The following is a 27063-nucleotide window of genomic DNA, read 5'->3' as shown; positions in this document are numbered from 1 at the left end:
CAAAGTGTACTGTTAGAGCACATTATTCTAGCATTTATATGTAGTTTATATGTAATAGCTTAGACCATTCTAGGTATAGTTTATTTGTACTTTTAAATTCAAAGGCAGTAATTGTTTTCTGTTAAAGACTAAGAAACTGTTTAGTAGCCACTGATGAGTTCACTATTTTTTGCATATTTGTAAATATATATATGTAAATGTTTATATGTTTAAAACGGGCTGTAGCCTTACAGTGAGGGAACACCCCAGGCAGGAAAGAACCAGTGATCACAGCTGTCTTTTCTCTCCTCCAGGGGTTTCACCTCTCTGTCTGTTTCAGCCTCAGCCTCATCAGCTGCTAGGGAAGGAAAAGAAGGAGAGTGAATGTTCTCCAGCTGAGATGGCACCTCGCCTTCACCTCCAGCTTTCTAATCGCAAGCGGGAAAGTTTTCAAGGGGAAGTTTACTAGAAAAGTAGAAGGAAAACAAAACAAAGCCCCAAGTCAAGAAATAAATATAAAGAAACAGACACATTTCCAGAGAAGAGTTCTCTTAAGTCTTAACGTGTATCCACAGACTGGCATTTCTGGCAGAGACCTGGGCACCACAAACCGTACCTCTGTCTACACTGAAGCTTCTGTGTGACTGAGCTACATAGACTTTAGCTCTAAGTTCACTTGTCTTGGTCGCTGTTTGATCTGGAATTGATTCTCAGGACCTTCTTGGTTCTATGCTTTTTCTCCCCCCTAATGTGGGAACCTTGAATATTCTTCATTAAATCAAAGAATCAATGCTACTTCCATTTGTTTTTACTTTCTACTTACACTTCCAGGAGCTCCTGTGGGTCTTGGCTGTGAAAGAGGAGAGAACAGCCCATTCTGGTCCACAGTGCTTGCTTTCTAGGCTTTAGACCATATAAAATTGAGTGTGGCCCCAGCCTTTATTTTTCAGATAATCTCAGAATGCTTAAAATTCCTGCTTTGTTTTTGATCCATTTAGGACTTCCTGTCCAGTTCTTCTGAAGCAAGTTAATAATGTTGCTCACCTTATTCCTTATTTTATTCTTTGTAAACTGGGTTTAATCCATAGCTTCAACTCAGTTTCCTCATCTGGACTTGTCAGTAGTCACCTGGATTTACTGCCAGGAATCACAATCCTAGCTTCTATAATAGCTGTTTCTATCAGACCTTGTACAAACTGTTGGATCATCCGTCAAGGTCTTTATTCTCTCCTGAGAGCACTTCTGCATATTCTAACTGTGACCACTTCTGCAGATTCTCTCAGGTAGCCCATTTAAGCCTCTCTGCGGATTTGACTCACTATAATTCAGAGCTTTAAAAAAAATAAATAATAAAGAATATCACCCTATATTCATTTTTTTATTTTTAGATTACATTGTAACGTGGTGAAACATGAGATTTAGAAAGTGGAAAACTCAATTCAAGTGTGAAATGTAAATTTTATAAGGCAATTAATTACACTTATAGACAAATTTTGACACATGGGATAGAATCTTGCCCTAAGTACATGGGCCCTTGATGTATAAGATTGGACTCAGTGTTTTGCTTCTAGAAAGACTTCTTTTAACCTCCCTATTTTTGTCCACATATAAAGTTGGACAAATGTTAGGCCTAAGCTTGGGAATAGTATTTTAGTCAATCCAATCTTTCCTAATCTATGTCCAATCACTAAAAAAACACTATTATTATTATTAATCCTAAAGGCTTCTCTTCTTAAACTTTTTAACTTTAGTCCTTTTGCCATGACATTAGTCCCAGCTCTTCCTGAAGTCTTCTATACATTTTCCCTGGCCTCACTTTATTCCTTTTTTTATTCCTGCACTTATACTCTCCAGTTTAATCTTTAAAAATGTTGCTTTTATATGGTTCTTGTAGTTATCTCCATACCCCAAAGGATTATTTTTAAATTATTTCAACTGAAGTTCTCAATTCTTTGCCTTCATTATGTTTCTCAATATACATTATGATCTCAAGTCATAGCATTTGTGACTCTCCACAATCTGGAGCAAAATAACTTTCCAGTTTCATCTCCCAGGTTTCTTTCATTAGACACCTTTTATATTTTCATTTATATTCACTATTCCTCATCCCTACAGTGAATCTTTCTACCATTATTCTCTATCATAAACACTATCCCATTCTCAATATACAGAAGTCCCACCCCAGCTAAAAGTAAACTGTTCATCTTCACATGATAAGGATAAAGATCTTATCATATTCTCTGTGCTTAGCAGAGTTTAAATATGCAGTAGTTTACCAAAATGAGAATAAAATAATGCATGAACAAAAAAGTTAATATGAATGCTGTGTTGCCTCTTTAACTGCTCTCTGAAAATACTACTTTTGTTTCTCAGTCTTTTCTCAAGTTCTTATTTCACACCCTAAATATGATTTCCTTCCTCTGATAACCTTGGGCTAACTCAAGACCCAGCCCTTTATAAAGCCTTTTTTTATTGTGCTTCATCATATTCCTTCCCTGATTCCTCATAACTAGCTGAGCCATACCACACAATCTGGCCCTTGATTATGAACTGTCTTTTATGGTTCTTTAATTGTTTCAAAGTATGTAAATCTCAGCTGGCCAAATTGACAGCTCTATACCTTCTCAAGGGCAAACACTTTGTCTTCTCTCTGCCACACAACTGTATTGCAGTACTAAGTATACAGAAGGGAACAGTTGTTGAGATGGCCCTCCAGCTGAATGAAGTCAACCTTCACAACTTTTGAAAATAGAACGTTGAGCTTGCCAACTGAGAGTGTGGTAGCCAAAGCATATGGATCGTTCTTTCCTCAGCTACAGAGAACGGCAGCACTCCAGGCTCTAGGGAAAATGTGTCCTTGAACTGACTGCTATTTACATCCTTTCAAAACTCCAGATAAGTGATAGCATCTTCACAGGAAAAAGTCTAAGGAAACCGGTCCCAGTGTTGGGCTTTTCTCCAGTTACATTAGAACATTTGGAGACCATTTTAAAATGTAAAGTCCAAGTCCAATGCTAGAATAATGTGTTTTAACAGTACACTTTGCCTTTAACAAATTGCATTCCAACATATCTAGAAAACTGGAGGTGAAGGCTCATGGGAAAGTTACTTACCTTGACCTCGGTTTCCTCTAATCCAAACTTTTCTGAATTTCCTTATAAGGGTGCTGTCCCAGGCATAGGAGTGGTGGTGTTGTGTGCTGGTCAAGAGCATTATGTCTGGAATCTCATTGTTGGTTCAGCTTCTATCTCCTTTGTGAAACATCTGCTTACCCTTGTTCAAGTTATCCAACTTAAAAGCCTGTTTCTTCATTTATATAAAGGGGATATTAAGTGCCTGCTTTTTGCACAGATACAATTTAGGAAAAACACTTAACACTGCCTGTCTTGTAATGAGAATTAAATAAAGGTTAGCTACTTTTTATTACTAAAATAGCCTTATGACAATTTATGCAATAAAATAGCTAATCTTTATTTAATATGAACATGCTTCTGCATATTCTATAGAAGGATTGCTGAAATTACTACATGATAATTTTTAAAAGAGAAGGAAGGATCTTCTTAAATTTTTATAAAAATAATAATGTTTCCATCTCTAGAAAATCTGGTATAGGTTATGATAATTGTAATAGATTATTAAAAAAAAGATGTTAGGCTATGTTTTATCAGATGATAAAAATTACATAACTTAATTAAAAAAAATATTTCTTTGGTTGCCTGAAAGTTTGGAATTAAATGATTACTCACTTTATCCACATTAACTGGGGAGGTTGATATACTTAAATTCTCATTCACCTACATGGATATGGTTTTATTATTTTTAATACAACAGTCTTTTTCTCATTTGTCTCAAAAAATTTTTTAAAGAAATAGGCTAACTTAAAAAATGTAAATAGTTGTTGACTTGAATCTTCTCAGCTTGTCAGAAGGTGGCCATTTAGTTAATTTTTAAATTTATTTTTGAAAAGAGGATTAGAGATTAGAGTTTCATGTAACCAGAGAAAATTAAGGGTGTAACACAATAAAATAAATTCCTCTTCCTCCCTGGTCTCATCTGCCCTGTTTTCTCTACCCAGTCACAAAAAAAATTTTGTTAGTATGTGTAAGTATACTTTCAAATATTCTTGATGTATATAAAAACAAATATGAATATATATCATTGGATACATTTTACATAAAAGGGCAAATATTCTGCTATTCTGTGCAGTGTTCTGCATCTTACTGTTTTTTGATATGAAAGTTTTTCTACAGATCTAGATCATGAAGCTCAGTGCATACAAAGCGACTGCATTCATCTTTGCAGCTACATATTCTCTCACTATATGGATATGCATTATTTGTATAGTCAATTTATTTAGATTATTTACAATTTTTGAGTTATTATAAACAACAGTGTAATGAATAATTTCATACATAATTTTTTTATATGCACTATATCTGCAGGGTAAATCGTCTGAATTAGGATTGATGTGTCAAAGAGTATGCTCATTTATAATTTTGATAAAAATTATCAAGTAGCCCTAAATGGAACTGCATATAAGAATATATGGAGGGGTTTCCCTGGTGGCTCAGTGGTTGAGAGTCTGCCTGCTGATGCAGGGACACGGGTTCGTGCCCTGTTCTGGGAAGATCCCACATGCCGCGGAGCGGCTGGGCTCGTGAGCCATGGCCACTGGGCCTGCACGTCCGGAGCCTGTGCTCCGCAGTGGGAGAGGCCACAGCAGTGAGAGGCCCGTGTACTGCAAAAAAAAAAAAAAAAAGAATATACAGAGGAGTTTTTCAAGATGTCAGAGGATTAGAACATGGAGTTCATCTCTCTCCACAAATGCATCAAGAATACATCTACAGATGGAACAATTCTCACAGAACAGTGGCTGAACACTAGCAGAAGACCTTGGACACCAGAAAGGGCAATAAAGACCCGTGAATAACCAGGTTTCAATGCATGTCAGTTGGACTTGCAAGAAGACCTATTCAACCTCCAGAAAAACTGAGTGGCAAAGCTATGTGGCTGACAGGGTCTTGGGGCTCTGGCCGGGTGTCAGGCCTAAGCCTCTGAGGTGGGAGAGCCGAGTTCAGGACATTAGACCACCAAAGACCTTCTGGCCCAATGTAATAACAATTGGCAAGAGCTCTCCAGACATCTCCATCTAAACGCTAAGACCCAGCTCCACTCAACAACCAGCAAGCTCCAGTGCTGGACACCCCATGCCAAACAAATAGAAAGACATGAACACAACTCTACCCATTAGCACAGAGGCTACCTAAAATCATAATAAGGTTACAGACATCCCAAAACCCATCACTGGACATGGTACTGCCCATCAGAAAGAAAAGATCCAGCTTCATGCACCAGAACATAGGCACCAGTCCCCTCCACCAGGAAGCCTACACAACCCACTGAACTAACCTTACCCACTGGGGGCAGACACCAAAAACAATGAGAACTATGAACATGCAGCCTGTGAAAAGGAGACCCTAAACACAATAAGTTAAGCAAAAGGAGAAGGCAGAGAAATACACAGCAGATAAAGGAGCAAGATAAAAACCCACCAGACAAAACAAATGAAGAGGAAATAGGCAGTCTACCTGAAAAATAATTTAGAGTAATGAGAATTCAGAGTAAAGAAGATCCAAAATCTTGAAATAGAATGGAGAAAATACAAGAAACGTTTAACAAAGACCTAGAAGAACTAAAGAGCAAACAAACAATGATGAACAACACAATAAATGAAATTGGAAATTCTCTAGAAGGAACCAATAGCACAATAACTGAGGCAGAAGAACAGATAAATGACCTGGAAGATAAAATAGTGGAAATAACTACTGCAGAGCAGAAAAAAGAATGAAAAGAATTGAGAACAGTTTCAGAGACCTCTGGGACAACATTAAACACACCAACATTCAAATTATAGGGATCCCAGAAGAAGAAGAGAAAAAGAAAGGAACTGAAAAATTATTTGAAGAGATTATAGTTGAAAATTTACTTAATATGGGAAAGGAAATAGTCAATCAAGTCCAGGAAGTGCAGAGAGTCCCATACAGGAAAAATCCAAGGAGAAATGTGCCAAGACACATTTTAATCAAACTGTCAAAATTAAATACAAACAAAATATATTAAAAGCAGAAAGACAAAAGCAACAAATAACATACAAGGGGATCCCCATAAGGTTAACAGCTGATCTTTCAGCAGAAACTCTGCAAGCCAGAAGGGAGTGGCAGGACATATTTAAATTGATGAAAGGGCAAAAGCTACAACCAAGATTACTCTACCCAGTAGGATCTCATTCACATTCGATGAAGAAATTAAAACCTTTACAGACAAGCAAAAGCTAAGAAAATTCAGCACCACCAAACCAGCGTTACAACAAAAGCTGAAGGAACTTCTCTAGGCAGAATCACAAGAGAAGGAAAAGACCTACAATAACAAACCCAAAACAATTAAGAAAATGGTAATAGGAACATACATATCAATAATTACCTTAAATGTAAATGGATTAAATGCTCCAACCAAAAGACATAGACTGGCTGAATGGATACAAAAACAAGACCCGTATATATGCTGTCTAAAAGAAACACACTTCAGACCTAGGGACACATACAGATTGAAAGTGAGAGAATGGAAAAAGATATTCCATGCAAATGGAAATCAAAAGAAAGCTGGAGTAGCAATATTCATATCAGGCAAAATAGACTTTAAAATAAAGACTATTACAAGAGACAAAGAAAGACACTACCTAATGATTAAGCGATCAATCCAAGAAGACGGAACAATTGTAAATATTTATGCACCCAACATAGGAGCACCTCAGTACATAAGGCAAATGCTAACAGCCATGAAAGGGGAAATTGACAGTAACACAGTCATAGTAGGGGACTTTAACACCCCACTTTCACCAATGGACAGATCAACCAAAGTGAAAATAAATAAGGAAGCAAGCTTTAAATGACACATTGAACAAGATGGACTTAATTGATATTTTTAGGACATTTCATCAAAAAACAACAGAATACACTTTCTTCTCAAGTGCTCATGGAACATTCTTCAGGATAGATCATATATTGGGTCACAAATCAAGCCTTGGCAAATTTAAGAAAATTGAAATCATATCAAGTGTCTTTTCCGACCTCAGCGCTATGATACTAGATATCAATTACAGGAAAAGAACTGTAAAAAATACAAGCACATGGAGGCTAAACAATACACAACTAAATAACCAAGATATCAATGAAGAAATCAAAGAGGAAATCAAAAAATACCTAGAAACAAATGACAATGAAAACGCGACAACCCCAAATCTATGGAATGCATCAAAAGCAGTTCTAAGAGGGAAGTTTATAGCAATACAATCCTACCTCAAGAAACAAGAAACATCTCAAATAAACAACCTAACCTTTCACCTAAAGCAATTAGAGAAAGAAAAACAAACAAAAACCCCCCCAAAGTTAGCAGAAGGAAAGAACTCATAAAGATCAGATCAGAAATACATGAAAAAGAAACATGAAAAGGAAACAATAGTAAAGATCAATAAAGCTAAAACCTGGTTCTTTGAGAAGATAAACAAAATTGATAAACCATTAGCCAGACTCATTAAGAAAAAAAGGGAGAAGACTCAAATCAATAGATTTAGAAATGAAAAAGGAGAAGTAACAACTGACACTGGAGAAATACAAAGGATCATGAGAGATTACTATAAGCAACTGTATTGAAATAAAATGGACAAACTGGAAGAAATGGACAAATTCTTAGAAAAGCACAACCTTCCAAGACTGAACGAGGAAAAAATAGAAAATATAAACAGACCAATCACAGGCAGTGAAATTGAGACTGTGAATAGAACTCTTCCCACAAACCAGAGCTCAGGACCAGAAGGATTCACAGGTGAATTCTATCAAACATTTAGAGAAGAGCTAACACCTATCCTTCTCAAACTCTTCCAAAATATAGCAGAGGGAGGAACACTCTGAAACTCATTCTACAAGGCCACCATCACCCTGATACCAAAACCAGACAAAGATGTTACAGAAAAAGAAAACTACAGGCCAATATCACTGATGAACATAGATGCAAAAATCCTCAACAAAATACTAGGAAACAGAATTCAGCAGCACATTAAAAGGATCATACACCATGATCAAGTGGGGTTTATCCCAGGAATGCAAGGATTCTTAAATATATGGATGTCTATCAATGTGATACACCATATTAACAAATTGAAGGAGAAAAACCATATGATCATCTCAATAGATGCAGAAAAAGCTTTTGACAAAATTCAACACCCATTTATGATAAAAACTCTCCAGAAAGCAGGCATAAAGGGAACTTTCCTCAACATAATAAAGGCCATATATGACAAACCCACAGCCAACATCATTCTCAGTGGTGAAAAACTGAAACCATTTCCTCTAAGATCAGGAACAAGACAAGGTTGCCCACTCTCACCACTATTATTCAAGGTACTTTTGGAAGTTTTAGCCACAGCAATCAGAGAAGAAAAAGAAATAAAAGGAATCCAAATTGGAAAGAAGAAGTAAAGCTGTCACTGTTTGCAGATGACATGATACTATACATAGAGAATCCTAAAGATGCCACCAGAAAACTACTAGAGCTAATCAATGAATTTGGTAAAGTAGCAGAATACAAAATTAATGCACAGAAATCTCTTGCATTTCTATACACTAATGATGAAAAATCTCAAAAGGAAATTAAGGAAACTCTCCCATTTACTATTGCAACAAAAAGAATAAAATATCTAGGAATAAACCTACCTAAGGAGACAAAAGACCTATATGCAGAACACTATAAGACACTGAAGAAATAAATTAAAGATGATACAAATAGATGGAGAGATATACCATATTCTTGGATGGGAAGAATCAGCATTGTGGAAATGACTATACTACCAAAAGCAATCTACAGATTCAGTGCAATCCCTATCAAACTAGTAATGGCATTTTTCACAGAACTAGGACAAAATTTTCAGAATTTGTATGGAAACACAAAAGACCCCAAATAGCCAAAGCAATCTTGAGAAAGAATAACAGAGCTGGAGGATCAGCCTCCCTGACTTCAGACTATACTACAAAGCTTCAGTAATCAAGACAGTATGGTAATGGCACAAAAACAGTAATATAGAGAAATTGAACAAGACAGAAAGCCCAGAGATAAATCCACGCATGTATGGTCACCTTATCTTTGATAAAGGAGGCAGGAATATACAATGGAGAAAAGACAGCCTCTTCCATAAGTTGTGCTGGGAAACCTGGATAGGTACATGTAAAAGAATGAAGTTAGAACACTCCCTAACACCATACACAAAAATAAACTCCAAATGGATTAAAGACCTATATGTAAGGCCACACACTGTTAAACTCTTAGAGGAAAACCTAGACAGAACACTCTATGACATAAATTACAGCAAGATCCTTTTTAACCCACCTCCTAGAGAAATGGAAATAAAAACAAAAATAAACAAATGGGACCTAATGAAACCTCAAAGCTTTTGCACAGCAATGGAGACCATAACCAAGATGAAAAGACAGCTCTCAGGATGGGAGAAAATATTTGCAAACAAAGCAGCTGACAAAGCGTTAATCTCCAAAATATACAAGCAGCTCACGCAGCTCAATATCAAAAAAACAAACAACCCAATCCAAAAATGGGTAGAAGACCTAAATAGATATTTCTCCAAAGAAGATATACAGATTGCCAACAAACACATGAAAGGATGCTCAACATCACTAATCATTAGAGAAATGCAAATCAAAGCTACAATGAGGTATCACCTCACACCGGTAAGAATGGCCATCATCACAAAATGTACAAACAATAAATGCTGGAGAGGGTGTGGAGAAAAGGGAACCCTCTTGCACTGTTGGTAGGACTGTAAATTGATACAGCCACTGTGGAGAACAGTATGGATGTTCCTTAAAAAACTAAAAATAGAACTACCATATAACCCAGCATTCTCTTTACTGGCCATATACCCTGAGAAATCCATAATTCAATAGAGTCATGTATCACAGTGTTCATTGCATTACCATTTACAATAACCAGGACTTAGAAGCAACCTAAGTTTCCATCAAGAGATGAATGGATAAAGAAGATGTGGCACATATATACAATGGAATATTACTCAGCCATAAAAAGAAACGAAATTGAGTTATTTGTAGTGAGGTGGATGGACCTAGAGTCTGTCATACAGAGTGAAATAAGTCAGAAAGAGGAAAACAAATACCGTATGCTAACACATATATATGGAATCTAAAAAAAAAAAAAAATCGTTCTGAAGAACCTAGGGGCAAGACAGGAATAAAGATGCAGATGTAGAGAATGGACTCTAGGACACAGGGAGGGGGAAGGGTAAGATGGGACGAAGTGAGAGAGTGTCAAGGACATGTATATACTACCAAATGTAAAATAGATAGCTAGTGGGAAGCAGCCACATAGCACAGGAAGATCAGCTTGGTGCTTTGTGACCATCTAGAGGGGTGCAATATGCAGGGTGGGAGGGAGACACAAGAAGGAAGGGATATGGGGATATATGTATACGTATAGCTGATTCACTGTTATACAGCAGAAACTAACACAACATTGTAAAGTAATTATACTCCAATCAAGATGCTTAAAGAAAAAAAAAAGAAAAGAAAAAAGAAAAACTAAAATCCTCATCACCATCATAAAAAAAAAAAAAAAGAATATATGAAGTTGTCTATTTCCTCAGACTCACGAAGGTACTACTATCAAACTTTTGGATTTTGCCAGTTAAATAGACGTTTTAAAAAGTGAAGTTAGGCATCTTTTTATGTATTTAATGGTGATTTGTATTTCCTTTTTTTTAAAACTACCTATATATGTGTCCTTTGCCCATTTTTCTGTTGGATTGTGAGCCTTTTTCTTGTCAATGTCTTGGAGTCCTTTATTGTTACAGAGATTAGCTTTTTGTGATGAGTGGTAAGTATTTTCCCCCTAGTTTGTCATTTGTCTTTTGAGAAGTTTTTAATTTAAAAAGTTGCAGAAGTCTGTTGTTACTGGCTAACATACACTTAGGCATGTTCTAATGCATTTAGCCAAAGTCAGTAATTCTGGAGCAGCAGATTTTTATCTCAGTTGTGTGAACACTCAGGGTTCCACAGGCGTGTCTATAGAATTTCTTGAAATACAGTATGATCATTGTTTCGATGTTAAAAATTCACGCAGTCCATCTTCATGAGGCCACACCACAAACTGTCCCAATGGCGGAATATCAAAACATGAAGAAATGTAGAAATTTACACAAGTGGAATAACTACCAATCCCATAAATAAATCTCAAAACTCTGGGAAAAAGGATTTTAGATTTATTTCATTTCAAATCCTCCACTTTTGTGTCTGAATATTCTGCTAGACTAGTAGTTACCTATTTAAAAAAGCATTTGAGCTTTATTTTTAAAGGAAACTTTACGAGGAGCCCTAAAGTGGAGCTTCTGTGGTGAGAGCAGGATGTAGGCAATGGTATGCCTCTCCTTTATCTCCGCTCTCTTCCCCTTCATCTTCCCATACCTTGCAGCAACTGACTCACTCAGGAGGACCCAAGGACCCCACTGATGCAGTTTCAAAGTCATAGCTCTCGTCTACCTCTTAATCCTAAGAATAATGCAATGTCAACTCTTTTAAAAAAGTATTCAGAAACTTTCTTTGCTTGTGTATCCTCAAATCTTTCCACTCTTGCTTAATGGAAATTCTTCTTTGGGTGTAATCTAAATCATACATTCTGTATAATTGTCTTCTTAATTTATTTTTTATATTAATCAGATTCATAACATTTCTAGAGGTTTGGTGGTAGGGGGAATCTTTAAGACTACCACATAAAGCCTCCGCCAATGGAGGAATTGCCTCCCCAGCATCTCTAGCTCATGGTCACACAGTCTAATCATATAGAATTAACTGCCTCACCAGCAGCTGCTTCCATTTTCCTCCAGGTCTTACTCTTGGAAAATTTCCTTTCATATTGAACCTTCCTGTGCCTTCTATTCATTAATCTACCCTTGGCTCTCTAGAGCTACACAGAATAAGATTTGCTTTTCTTCAATAAGGACAAATATTTAAAGACCGTTATCATATCCCCCTCCCATCCCATTCTCCAATTTTCTGTTCAACAAAGTAAGTTTTGTTGCTCCTTGCACTATATTTCAAACTGGGAAGACCCCTCACATTCCTGATTACTGTCCTGTAGATTCACTTCAGTGTGTGGTTCACTCCTTTCAAAAGCCACTGGGCCACAGGGAACATAGTACTACATGTGGGGACTGGCCAGTGCACAGACCACAGGATGGGGTAATCCATGTGGTCTAGATAGTACCTTTTCTGTACTTTTCTTTTTTCACCCTTTCTGATTCTTTATATTTGCCTTGAAATTTGAATCATCCAAATTTGTCCAAGAGGAGTACATAAAGTTTAGTCCATATAGAAGGCATCCCAGCCTTTTAAACTGGAAGGATAGCTAGTCATCATTTAGTCCAACTGGTTCATTTTACAGATGGAAGAAAAGTTTAACAGAAAATACAGAGCAGGAGAGCTTTCTGGAATGTCCATGTCTTCCTTAATGGCTGTATGCAATGGATCATTCAGAAGACCTGCAGCCATATGTCTTTTAACAGTATCTATAATAGCTCACTCTCCCCATTACCATATGTGGTAGGTAGAATAATGACCCTCTAAATATGTCTGTGTCCTAAGCCCCATAATTAGTGAGTATTTTACCTTACATGGCATAAAAGACTTTGCAGATATGACTAAGGTTCAAAATCTTTGGCTGGAGTGATTATCCTGGATCGTACAGGTGGGCCCAATCTAATCACAAGAATCCCTAAAAGAGGGAACATTTCCTGGTTGTAGTCAGAAGATGGAGAGAGACATACGCATCAGAAATATGCAACATTGCTGGCTTTGTAGATGCAGCAAGGGAGCCAGGAGCCAAGGAGTGAGGCTTACACCTAGAAGTTGGAAAACGCAAGGAAACAGGTTACCCCCTAGAGTTTCCATAAAGGAATGCAGCCCTCCTAAGAACTTGATTTTAGCCCAGTGAGACCCATATTAGACTTGTAACTTACGGAGTTCCAAGAAAATAAATGTGTGTTGTTTTAAGGCACCAAGTTTGGGATAATTTGTTATAGCAGCAATAGAAAACTAATACACAAGAAAAGTCCCAATACTAAGCCAAATGCTTGCATTCCCAGCTTTTTAAGCCTCAAGCATTAAAAATATGCAGAATGTGCAAAGTATTATGGGGGCAAATTTGCTTTGTTTGATCACCATATCCGCATAACGAGCTAGGCTCTTTTAGAAATTGCATTAATAACTCAGGATACCATTTAGTTATTATTGCTTCAGTGTGTTAGCTGTTATCCTGCTGCTGCCGGCTTAAGTCTCCTAAGTCATTCCCAGGGAATTACTCCTGTATTGAGAAAAGTATCAATTTACATTAATCTTGCATATTATCGTTTTTAGAAAGCATGTTTGCAGAGTATTTTGGAACCCTCTCTGTTTTACACCTGGGTTCACATGACGTTTGCTTCCAAAATAAAGGCCAATTTATACTGAGTAAGTATGTCTCTAAAGCAAGTTAGGGTTCTGTTAATTTAGTAAATGCTTGGAGACAGCACAATTTTCCCTGAGAAGTTGAGAGCAACAGAGACTGCTTTGGAGCTTTTTGCCAAAAACATGTTTTGCTAAGGCACTGCCACCTGGGTACTCCATCCATGAACTTACACAATCTGTGGCTTGTGGCCTTGAGCTGCCTTTCAAAGAAAAATAATTCTTCCTAGTTATTGGGTAATCATTTTGTACTAGATAAGGGGCTAGTGTCTAAACATGTATTTGCACATTTAATCCGCATTGTACGAGGATGACATTAGGAAGCCTTGTTTCACAGATGAGGAAACTGAAACTCAGTGAGAATAAGTTACTTACTCAAGTTCACACACTTTATAACTGTTGAAGTGGGACTCACACCATGGCTGGTCTGACCCCACAGCCTGTGCTCATTCTATTTCTGTGTGCTGATTCCATGTAAGTGTGAGCCCATCACACCTTTTTAGATTATCGCAGGACTATTAATTTCACCATTCCACAGTCTCTGGAATATGGTTGAAATTTAGCAAGGTTTGTTGAATGGATGGATGACTGAGTGAATGAATTCTTGAAGCATAGAGAGAGATAATGAAGAAGAACTTGTACTTGGATCTTCACAACAGCATCTGGGAAAGTTGACATTTGAAAGGAATGATAAGAAGTTTGAATTAAGCTAAAAGAAAATTAAAGCAAAAAATCCCCAGTTTCTAAAAGACATGTAATTATTTTACATGTAAGTTTTTTTTTTTTACATCTTTATTGGAGTATAATTGCTTTACAATGCTGTGTTAGTTTCTGCTTTATAACAAAGTGAATCAGCTACACATATACATATGTTCCCATATCTCTTCCCTCTTGCGTCTCCCTCCCTATCCCACCCCCCCCAGGCGGTCACAAAGCACCGAGCTGATCTCCCTGTGCTATGCGGCTGCTTCCCACTAGCTATCTGCCTTACGTTTGGTAGTGTATATATATCCATGCCTCTCTCTCACTTTGTCCCAGCTCACCATTCCCCCTCCCCATATCCTCAAGTCCGTTCTCTAGTAGGTCTGTGTATTTATTCCTATCTTACCCCTAGGTTCTTCATGACATTTTCTTTTCCTTAAATTCCATATATATGTGTTAGCATCGCTATTTGTCTTTCTCCTTCTGACTTACTTCACTCTGTATGACAGACTCTAGGTCCATCCACCTCATTACAAATAGCTCAATTTCGTTTCTTTTTATGGCTGAGTAATATTCCATTGTATATATGTGCCACATCTTCTTTATCCCTTCATCCAGTGAGGGACACTTAGGTTGCTTCCATGTCCTGGCTATTGTAAATAGAGCTGCAATGAACATTTTGGTGCATGACTCCTTTCAAATTATGGTTTTCTCAGGGTATATGCCCAGTAGTGGGATTGCTAGATCATATGGTAGTTCTATTTGTTGTTTTTTAAGGAACCTCCATACCGTTCTCCATAGTGGCTGTACCAATTCACGTTCCCACCAGCAGTGCAAGAGGGTTCCCTTTTCTCCACACCCTCTCCAGCATTCATTGTTTCTAGACTTTTAGATGATGGCCATTCTGACTGGTGTGAGATGATATCTCATTGTAGTTTTGATTTGCATTTCTCTAATGATTAATGATGTTGAGCATTCTTTCATCTGTTGTTGGCAGTCTGTATATCTTCTTTGGAGAAATGTCTATTTAGGTCTTCTGCCCATTTTTGGATTGGGTTGTTTGTTTTTTTTGTTATTGAGCTGCATGAGCTGCTTATAAATTTTGGAGATTAATCCTTTGTCAGTTGCTTCATTTGCAAATATTTTCTCCCATTCTGAGGGTTGTCTTTTGGTCTTGTATATGGTTTCCTTTGCTGTGCAAAAGCTTTGAAGTTTCATTAGGTCCCATTTGTTTATTTTTATTTTTATTTCCATTTCTCTAGGAAGTGGGTCAAACAGGATCTTGCTGTGATTTATGTCATAGAGTGTTCTGCCTATGTTTTCCTCTAAGAGTTTGATAGTTTCTGGCCTTACATTTAGGTATTTAAAGCATTTTGAGCTTATTTTTGTGTATGGTATTAGGGAGTGATCTAATCTCATACTTTGACATGTACCTGTCCAGTTTTCTCAGCACCACTTATTGAAGAGGCTGTCCTTTCTCCACTGTACATTCCTCCCTCCTTTATCAAAGATAAGCTGACCATATGTGCGTGGGTTTATCTCTGGGGCTTCTATCCTGTTCCATGGATCTATTTTTCTGTTTTTGTGCCAGTACCATACTGTCTTGATTACTGTAGCTTTGTAGTATAATCTGAATTCAGGGAGCCTGATTCCTCCAGCTCTGTTTCTCGTTCTCAAGATTGCTTTGGCTATTCGGGGTCTTTTGTTTTTCCATACAAATTGTGATTTTTTTTGTTCTAGTTCTGAGAAAAATGCCAGTGGTAGTTTGATAGGACTTGCATTGAATATGTAGATTGCTTTGGGTAGTAGATTCATTATCACAATGTTGATTCTTCCAATCCAAGAACATGGTATGTCTCTCCATCTATTTGTATCATCTTTAATTTCTTTCATTAGTGTCTTATAATTTTCTGCATACAGGTCTTTTGTCTCCTTAGGTAGGTTTATTCCTAGATATTTTATTCTTTTTGTTGCAATGGTAAATGGGAGTGTTTTCGTGACTTCACTTTCAGATTTTTCATCATTAGTGTATAGGAATGCAAGAGATTTCTGTGCATTAATTTTGTATCCTGCTACTTTACCAAATTCACTGATTAACTCTAGTAGTTTTCTGGTAGCATCTATAGGATTATCTATGTATAGTATCATGTCATCTGCAAACAGTGACAGCTTTACTTCTTCTTTTCCAATTTGGATTCCTTTTATTTCCTTTTCTTCTCTGATTGCTGTGGCTAAAACTTCCAAAAGTACGTTGAATAAGAGTGGTGCTAGTGGGCAACCTTGTCTTGTTCCTGATCTTAGTGGAAATGCTTTCAGTTTTTCACCGTTGAGGAAAATGTTGGCTGTGGGTTTGTCATATATGGCCTTTATTATGTTGAGGAAAGTTCCCTCTATGCCTACTTTCTGCAGGGTTTTTATCATAAATTGGTGTTGAATTTTGTCAAAAGCTTTCTCTGCATCTATCAAGATGATCATATGGTTTTTCACCTTCAATTTGTTAATATGGTGTATCACATTGATTGATTTGCGTATATTGAAGAATCCTTGCATTCCTGGAATAAACCCCACTTGATCATGGTGTATGATCCTTTTAATGTGCTGTTGGATTCTGTTTGCTAGTATTTTGTTGAAGATTTTTGGATCTATGTTCATCAGTGATATTGGCCTGTAGTTTTCTTTCTTTGTGACATCCTTGACTGGTTTTGGTGTCAAGGTGATGGTGGCCTCGTAGAATGAGTTTGGGAATCTTCCTCCCACTGCTATATTTTGGAAGAGTTTGAGAAGGATAGGTGTTAGCTCTTCTCTAAATGTTTGATAGAAATCGCCTGTGAAGCCATCTGGTCCTGGACTTTTGTTTGTTGGAAGATTTTTAATCACAGTTTGAATTTCAGTGCTTGTGATTGGTCTGTTCATCTTTTCTATTTCTTCCTGATTCAGTCTTGGCAGGTTGTGCATTTCTAAGAAGTTGTCCATTTCTTCCAGGTTGTCCATTTTATTGGCATAGAGTTGCTTATAGTAATCTCTCATGATTTTTGTGTTTCTGTAGTGTCAGTTGTAACTTCTCCTTTTTCATTTCTAATTCTACTTGATTTGAGTCTTCTCCCTTTTTTCCTTGATGAGTCTGGCTAATGGTTTATCAATTTTGTTTATCTTCTCAAAGAACCAGCTTTTAGTTTTATTGATCTTTGCTATTGTTTCCTTCATTTCTTTTTCATTTATTTCTGATCTGATTTTCATGATTTCTTTCCTTCTGCTAACTTTGGGGTTGTTTTGTTCTTCTTTCTCTGATTGCTTTAGGTGCAAGGTTAGTTTGTTTATTCGAGATGATTCCTGTTTCTTAAGGTAGGATTGTATTGCTATAAACTTCCCTCTTAGAACTGCTTTTGCTGTATCCCATAGATTTTGGGTCGTCGTGTCTCCATTGTCATTTGTTTCTAGGTATTTTTTGATTTCCTCTTTGATTTCTTCAGTGATCGCTTCGTTATTAAGTAGTGTATTGTTTAGCCTCCATGTGTTTGTATTTTTTACAGATCTTTTCCTGTAATTGATATGTAGTCTCATAGCGTTGTGGTCAGACTTGATAAAATTTCAATTTTCTTAAATTTACCAGGCTTGATTTGTGACCCAATATATGATCTATCCTGGAGAATGTTCCATGAACACTTGAGAAAAATGTGTATTCTGTTGTTTTTGGATGGAATGTCCTATAAATATCAATTAAGTCCATCTTGTTTAATGTATCATTTAAAGCTTGTGTTTCCTTATTTATTTTCATTTTAGATGATCTGTCCATTGGTGAAAGTGGGGTGTTAAAGTCCCCTACTATGAATGTGTTACTGTCGATTTCCCGTTTTATAGCTGTTCATATTTGCCTTAGGTATTGAGGTGCTCCTATGTTGGGTGCATAAATATTTACAATTGTTATATCTTCTTCTTGGATCGATCCCTTGATCATTATGTAGTGTCCTTCTTTGTCTCTTCTAATAGTCTTTATTTTAAAGTCTATTCTGTCTGATATGAGAATTGCTACCCCAGCTTTCTTTTGGTTTCCATTTGCATGGAATATCTTTTTCCATCCCCTTACTTTCAGTCTGTATGTGTCTCTAGGTCTGAAGTGGGTCTCTTTTAGACAGCATATATATGGGTCTTGTTTTTGTATCCATTCAGCCAATCTGTGTCTTTTGGTGGGAGCATTTAGTCCATTTACATTTAAGATAATTATCAATATGTATGTTCCTATTACCATTTTCTGAATTGTTTTGGGTTCGTTATTGTAGGTCTTTTCCTTCTCTTGCATTCCTTGCCTAGAGAAGTTCCTTTAGCATTAGTTGTAAAGCTGGTTTGGTGGTGCTGAACTCTCTCAGCTTTTGATTGTCTGTAAATTTTTCATTTCTCCATCAAATCTGAATGAGATCCTTGCTGGGTAGAGTAATCTTGGTTGCAGGTTTCTCCTTCATCACTTTAAATATGTCCTGCCAGTTCCTTCTGGCTTGCAGAGTTTCTGCTGCAAGTTCAGCGGTTTACCTTATGGGGATTCCCTTGTGTGTTATTTGTTGTTTTTCCCTTGCTGCTTTTAATATGTTTTCTTTGTATTTAATTTTTGACAGTTTGATTAATATGTGTCTTGGCACATTTCTCCTTGGATTTATCCTGTATGGGACTCTCTGTGCTTCCTGGACTTGATTAACTATTTCCTTTCCCATATTAGGGAAGTTTTCAACTATAGTGTCTTCAAATATTTTCTCAGTCCCTTTCCTTTTCTCTTCTTCTTCTGGAACTCCTATAATTCGAATATTGGTGCATTTATTGTTGTCCCAGAGGTCTCTGAGACTGTCCTCAGTTCTTTTCATTCTTTTCTCTTTATTCTGCTCTGCAGTAGTTATTTCCACTATTTTATCTTCCAGGTCCCTTATCCATTCTTCTGCCTCAGTTATTCTGCTATTGATCCCATGTAGAGTATTTTTAATTTCATTTATTGTGTTGTTCATCGTTGCTTGTTTCATCTTTAGTTCTTCTAGGTCCTTGTTAAGTGTTTCTTGCATTTTGTCTATTCTATTTCCAAGATGTTGGATCATCTTTACTGTCATTATTCTGAATTCTTTTAAAGGTAGACTGCCTATTTCCTCTTCATTTGTTAGTTCCGGTGCGTTTTTATCTTGCTCCTAATACTGCTGTGTGTTTTTCTGTTTTCTCATTTTGCTTATCTTACTGTGTTTGGGGTCTCTTTTTTGCAGGCTGCAGGTTCGTAGTTCCCGTTGTTTTTGGTGTCTGTCCGCAGTGGCTAAGGTTGTTTCAGTAGGTTGTGTAGGCTTCCTGGTGGAGGGGACTAGTGCCTGTGTTCTGGTGGATGAGACCGGATTTTGTCTTTCTGGTGGGCAAGTCCACGTCTGGTGGTGTGTTTTGGGGTGTCTGTGGACTTATTATGATTTTAGGCAGCCTCTCTGCTAACGGTTGGGGTTGTGTTCCTGTCTTGCCAGTTGTTTGGCATAGGGTGTCCAGCACTGTAGGTTGCTGGTCGTTGAGTGAAGCTGGGTGCTGGTGTTGAGATGGAGATCTCTGGGAGATTTTTGCCGTTTGATATTATGTGGAGCTGGGAGGTCTCTTGTGGACCAGTGTCCTGAAGTTGGCTCTCCCACCTCAGAGGCACAGCACTGACTCCTGGATGCAGCACCAAGAGCCTTTCAGCCACACAGCTCAGAATAAAAGGGAGAAAAAGTAGAAAGAAAGAATTAGTAGAAGTAGAAAGAAAGAAAGAAAGAAAGAAAGAGAACGAAAGGAGGGAGGGAGAGAGGGAGGAAGGGAGGAAGAAAGGAGGGAAGGAAGGAAGAAAGAAAGATAAAGCAAAATAAAATAAAGTAAGTTAAAACAAAATAGTTATTAAAATAAAAAATAATTATTACAAAAAAAATTTAAAAACAAACAAAAAACGGACGGATAGAACCCTAGGACAAATGGTGGAAGCAAAGCTATACAGACAAAATCTCACACAGACGCATACACATACACACAAAAAGAGGAAAAGGGGAAAAAATAATAAATCTTGCTCTCAGAGTCCACCTCCTTAATTTGGGAAGATTCGTTTTCTATTCATGTATTCCACAGATGCAGGGTACATCAAGTTGATTGTGGAGCTTTAATCCGCTGCTTCTGAGGCTGCTGGGAGAGATTTCCCTTTCTCTTCTTTGTTCTCACAGCTCCCAGGGCTCAGCTTTGGATCTGGCCCCGCCTCTGCATGTAGGTCGCCGGAGGGCGTCTGTTCTTCGCTCAGACAGGACGGGGTTAAAGGAGCCGCTGATTCGGGGGCTCTGGCTCACTCAGGCCCGGGGGTGGGGGGGGGAGGGAGGGGCACGGAGTGCGGGGCGGGCCTGCGGCGGCAGAGGCCAGCGTGACGTTGCAGCAGCCTGAGGCGCGCCGTGCGTTCTTCCGGGGAAGTTGTCCCTGGATCCCGGGACCCTGGCAGTGGCGGGCTGCACAGGCTCCCCGGAAGGGAGGTGTGGAGAGTGACCTGTGCTGGCACACAGGCTTCTTGGTGGCGGCAGCAGCAGCCTTAGCGTCTTATGCCTGTCTCTGGGGTCCGCGCTTTTTGTCGCAGCTCGCGCCCGTCTCTGGGGCTCCTTTAAGCAGCGTTCTTTTTTGTTTTGTTTTTTTTGGTGGTACGCGGGCCTCTCACTGTTGTGGCCTCTCCCGTTGCGGAGCACAGGCTCCGGACGCGCAGGCTCAGCGGCCATGGCTCACGGGCCCAGCCGCTCCGCGGCACGTGGGATCCTCCTCGACCAGAGCACGAACCCGTGTCCCCTGCATCGGCAGGAGGACTCTCAACCACTGCACCACCAGGGAAGCCTTAAGCAGCGCTCTTAATCCCCTCCAGGTACGTGGGGAGTTTCTTGCCTTTTGGGAGGTCTGAGGTCTTCTGCCAGCGTTCAGTAGGTGTTCTGTAGGAGTTGTTCCACGTGTAGATGTATTTCTGGTGTATCTGTGGGGAGGAAGGTGATCTCCGCGTCTTACTCTTCCGCCATCTTGCCGGAAGCCCCCTACATGTAAGTTTTTATACGTGTATTTTATCCTCTCTCCCCCAGTCCTATAAACACACACACACACACACACACACACACACACACACACACACACACACACACACACACACACACACACACACACACACACACACACACACGACCGCGCGCGGTTAGTGATTTGATTTAAAGCACAGTGCATGTTTCTGTAAGAGATCAATTCTTTGCCCCTATTCAAAATACATAAATAAGAAGGTTCCTTGGGCAGAGAAGGTGGAGAAATCTATGCTACAGAGTGGATAGGATTTAGCATTAACTTTAGGGTAGTCCTTGACACAATGCTGAAGCATTAAGCTGCTATATATAGCTATAAATTTTGTGTGACAGGTACGCTTTGGAGATGTTAAAGAAAAAAGTCACCAGACTGAACCTTCTTAATGCTGTGGTTTTCAAACTATTTATTTGTTTGATTGAGTTTTTGCAGAAGAATGCCCCCCTTTTAGACAGTTTATTCAGAATCTAGGATATAAAACAGATAAAAGTAGAGGAGCTGCTTTGAATGAAGTGGGGATGAGGAACCCAGGCCCCACCATGTTCAATTCTAACTCCCAAATTGCCTCTACTGAAATCTGAGTGCTCTTGGAAAGCCCCGTGTAAAAACTGCTGCATTAATAATTTTATCCTTTTGCAAAGTTTTTCCTACTGCAGTGAACAGTTGGAAAGTATTGTGTAGGATTTGCTGCATCATGACCTTTATCATTTGAATTATATAAATGTATGTATATTTCAGCAGCATAAGTTAAATATATGATATTTCTGAGGTTTATTTTATGAAAAAAACCTTTTTTTTCTGGAGATATTAGGAATCAAAGTGAGATGGCTGCTCCCAGATAGCTGCAGTCTGGGTCACGTGGAGAATTTTAGGATGTAGGTCCTATTTTTTATGTAATGTTTCTGACACTTGGAATGGGCACACACACAGGAGAAGGGATCCTATCCATTTGTCTTATAAACAGGAAGTTCTCTGTACAGATTTGTTGGGTGGTTGGTTGAGGTCAGACCCTTTGTTCTATGATGAAAAACATCAAGAATCAAGTTCAATAGTGAATAAATATCTTTATAATAAAATTATAATTGACATAGTTTTCCACCTCTTCATTATTTGTTCAACGTTGAAAGAAAATAATAGGGTTTAAGGCAGATTTTAGCTATAGCTTTTAGGAATGTTGGCTGGAAAATATGAGATGTCCTCTAGCTAATTTAAACTACTATTTATTGAACAGTTCCTAAATGTCAAAGAACCATGCAGTGGCCTATTAGACATTATATCACCTAATCCTCACAATAATCTTGACAGGAATTACAATCATTATTTCCATTTACAGAAGAGAAAACAAACTAAGAAAAGTTAAGTAAAGTGTCCAAAGTCACCAAGTTTGTAAATGTCGAGGCTGGGATATGAGGTCAGGTCTTCTTGGCTCTAGAACCCTGTGCTCTACAGCCTCCCTGTTGAGTCAAAGCATGATTTGTGGAGAATTCACAGTGTTCTGTTTTGACTTGAGCCGTGCTTGGAATTATAAGTATGCCAAACAACAGTGAAAGTAAACCCCTATCCGCTCAAGAGCACATCTGATCCTTTATTACAATAAATACGTATTCTAGGTGATCCCAACTGTGGGGGAAGATCTTGATAAGTCAGCTGCTTACCTTTTCTCTCTCTACCATTACACTCTCTTTTTCTAGAACCATTTCTACTGGATTTTAATGCAAATTCTGATACACTTTTTTGTGGACCCTCAAATTAGACTGTTTGACGAAAGACATGGTGCCCATTATTTTGAAAACCCTGCTGTACCACTGGGTTCACTTCCATTTAATCTCTTCACATGCAAGAAAATGATGGCATGTCTTTGCCAGTCTCCCCACTGTTTCCATGGATGATGAAAGTGCCCCCAAATTTTACTGAAACACAGAAAACTCATTAACTACTGTTGCAGCAGGACCAGGATGGCGGTGGAGTGCCCTTCTGGGAGGCTGGGGGAAGATGTGCCTGCCGGAAAGAGACGGCAGCAATGCTGAAGTGATCCCTAAAGTGGCAGCTGCCTGCTGTGCTCCTTGATGCCTGCATGGAAGGGCAGGGGATTTTATTTAAACAAGTGAACTCAGGAGACTAATACATCCCCACAGCCTTATATCATTGTGGAAGGAAAATATGCCCACTGGAGCCAAGCAATGCTAGACACGGCCTTTCAGACTCCATGTTCATACTTAATACCCTGAAATTGGGGCAAAGTTTGTCGAGCTCATCAAATAATGAGAATGGTGCCTTTCACGTGATTTAAAAGTATCACACTCACAAAGCCATCCAAGGAAGGAAAGAAATCGTACGAGTGGACAAGATAATCCCAGTAAGCATGGCCTTGTTATTTTTTCCTCCTCTTCCCCACTGCAAGAGACACCAAGATATCTCTCCTCTGCCTTCACATCCTGAAGAGTACGTGGGTGGTGAGCCATCTGCTGTGGTGCCCGAGGAGTGTGAAGCTACAGCAGATAGGCCAGTGTGAGTGGTGGGAGGAGACCAGAATCCGAGATGAGGCAGGAGCATCTTGCAGAGTGTTGGAAGTCTGGCATTTTTTTTTTTTTTTGGCCTTTGCAAAAAAAAATAACAGGGCTTCATCTCTGCAGCTGTATTGAGCTGTCCTCATATAAAATCTAAATCCAAGTTTGAACTCAAACCTTCCTTGTCTCCCTTTTCCCCCACCCATCCCCCATTTTGTTTTGCTAAGCTTTGTAAAATCTCTTGTCTGTCTTGTTTATAGATTTCCTCCTAGCCAGGGACATCTCCTTGCCCCTTTGAACCACACAAATATTTGTAGTGCTTTATGGAATTGGCCTCCTTGCCTGGCTTTGGTTAGCAGAACACAGCCTGTAGAGATTATAGCTTCTGGTCCCTGGCTTCTCATTCCTGATAGGCTGAAGAAACAGGTTAGAAAGTGTTCCTTTAACTGAGAGACTGGCTATGCTAGAAATAAAGCAACTAAAATGTAAAGACATTCTGCATACAGGTTTACAACGGGCTAATGGACAGCCTATTTTGATCTTAAAAAAAATATATAGTTTTTTTCATGCTTTGGAATTGTTGCAACTTATGAAAATTAGTCTGTACTCTGTCCCCAGTAGGGCCTAACAAACAAGCTGGTTACGGGCCTGGAGTCATAGGGAATAAAAATGCGTTTTCAACATATCTTAAAGAAAATAATAAGACAAGACAGAGGAAAAAGAAACTCTTTTAAGAAGCAATGCATGCCTTTCTTCTTTAGAAAAATCACTTTAGCAATGAGGAGGACAGAAATTACCAGGATGAAGTGAATCTCAAGCAAGAGGCACTTACCTATTTTAGGATACATGGAAAAACAACAGCAACATTGTGAAAACACCTGTCATGGCATATATCCTTTTTAGAAAAAGCAGCCTCATTTGAAATAGAGGTTTATAAGTAACTATGAAATTCCTCACAAATCAGTTCTCTAATAATTATTTGGATGTAGACATTGGCTCAGAATTTCTATAGAAAGCAGCTCTGTTTTTGAAGTAGACTATTTTAAATCATGAAAAGAAGTGGCCAAGAATGTAGAACCTTGGCCAGAATTGACAAGAGGCCACATTCTCTTCTTTACTAAAAAAACTAGATATTAAAAACAAAATAAAAAATAAAAAAACCTCCCCAAACAAAGAAACAAGAACCACTGGGAGAGATGAGGGAGTTGATGGAGACTTTATCCTTTTTTCTGCTTTCTTTTCATTTTATTTGTTCCAACTCTAAAATAGCATCAGCAGTTGGTGGAAGGGGATGGCTCTAGTAAGACATAATGATAAAGTAAGACTAGTTTTCTTTCTTTGCTTGGATGGACTTATCATGATGAGTTTATGGTCAAGTGTCTGTTTTAATTATTTTGTTTTAGTAAGCATTCATTTTAATTTATAATTAGTTATGATCATTCTTAAGCTCTTTCCAAGTACATACATCTTTTCATATGTGGGGACCTACTTGTTTTCGAAAGAAGAGAAAAATATGAAGAGAATAATGATGAGCCAGCCTTTCTCTCTGCAGAGAATTGAGAACCTAGGTTCCCTACAACATAAAGACATGAAGGGAACAGTTTTTTGACAAAAAGGGAAATAAGGCCATGGCACCGATGACTAATGAATAAGTGGCATCGTGAGACCTTTCTCCGTGGAGTTCTCTACCAATAATCATGAGGGGCACATTGATGGGATACCTGGTGATGTCAGCCCTCTGCTGACTAGAGGACCATTGACTCTCATGCACCTGTTGGTGAAGCATTGTCTCAGGTGGGATTTGCCAACACCCTTTCCCCTTGGGTGCTGATTGAAGATCTTCCAAGTGAAAATATTTCTGGAACCATCCTGTGCCCTTTATAGTTTTTTTTTTTTTTTCAAGGAAGGAGGGAGAGTGAATTTCTCGGCCACCATTATTTAGCTGTTAATGTTGCATTTCCTTGCTATGGGAGGGCTGGGAAAGGCTGGTTTTCTGAAGGGCTTTCAGTAAATATTGGATGGATGTATTCTGCTACTGTGTACCCCCTCTAGCACTCGGCTTTTAATTTTTACATCTGAATTATGAAATGCCACCTCTACCAGCTACTGCCAGGAGCTGGGAACATTAATATTGATGTCCAGAAAGGCTGGAAGTGCAGCTACAAGATGATTTAAAGATGAGAATTATCAAACATAGCATCTGAGTAAATAAATCCAGTCTGCAATGTGCTTACCTTTCACCCCAAATTTTAAAGGGAATTTTTTTTTAAGAAAGAGAAAAATCAACATATGATCTGAGCCCACCGAGTCTAGCATAGAAATGTTTCCCTCTTCCCACCCACACTCACCACTCATCATAAACATGTCTGATTGGCATGGGCTGCATGCAGCAAGGTATGTGTTGCAGCGCCAGATGATATAAATAGAAAAAAAGGGAGGAACAGGAGAGAGAGGAGAAGGGCAGATGTGGACAGGATATGAGTTCCCTTGCAATTGTATACAATGTTATAACCACATCAGTGTACAGAAGGCAAACTGATGCTTTCGATGTTTGGGAACAGTCTGCTGGCCTAAGGCGAATTTCACATTAAAACCCTATTTCAGTTGTGCCCTAAAAGTGAGGAGAAATGCTGTGGTTCTGGGTGAAGTACACTTTGAACGTCTTATCCCTCCCCTCAGCCTTGCAAAGTGAAGCTCCTGGGGCAGGGGACCTAAATGAAACAAAAGCCACGGGAGACAAGCACAGAGCTCTCTGTCCCCTGGTCGCCACTCCACAATTTGCACAGCTGTGGCCGTGTCCACAAACCAGTCTCAAGCCCTGATATGAGGAATGATTGCAGATCTGCTGAACCAGCTCGCGCTCAGTGGAGTAGAGCGGTGCTTCTTTTCCATTTTTAAACATGACTCTCCTTCATACAGTTTGATTTTCCATCAGGAACAAAGGTTAAGAATCCTCATGTAATTATGGGAAAGCCAAGAATAGTTTTTCTTTAGGAAATCTAAAACCAAAACCCAAGAAATGAAGGCCAAAGTAGATTTGGTTCTAAATTCCCTTTCGATACTTACTTTCCTTCAGATCCCCTCCCTTCCCTTTTGGGATTAAATAAGGGTAGGTGACAATGTTCTGGACTTTGAAAGGTGCTAATCATGAGGAGATTAAGTACAAAGCAATAGAAACTCTGTAAACATACTGTGGTACTATAGCTTGAATAAATTAGTGCATAGGTATACACATG

The sequence above is a fragment of the Leucopleurus acutus genome (assembly GCF_964270905.1).
Source record: "Leucopleurus acutus genome assembly, chromosome: 5".
Classification (NCBI taxonomy): domain Eukaryota; kingdom Metazoa; phylum Chordata; class Mammalia; order Artiodactyla; family Delphinidae; genus Leucopleurus; species Leucopleurus acutus.
This window is presented reverse-complemented; position numbering follows the sequence as displayed.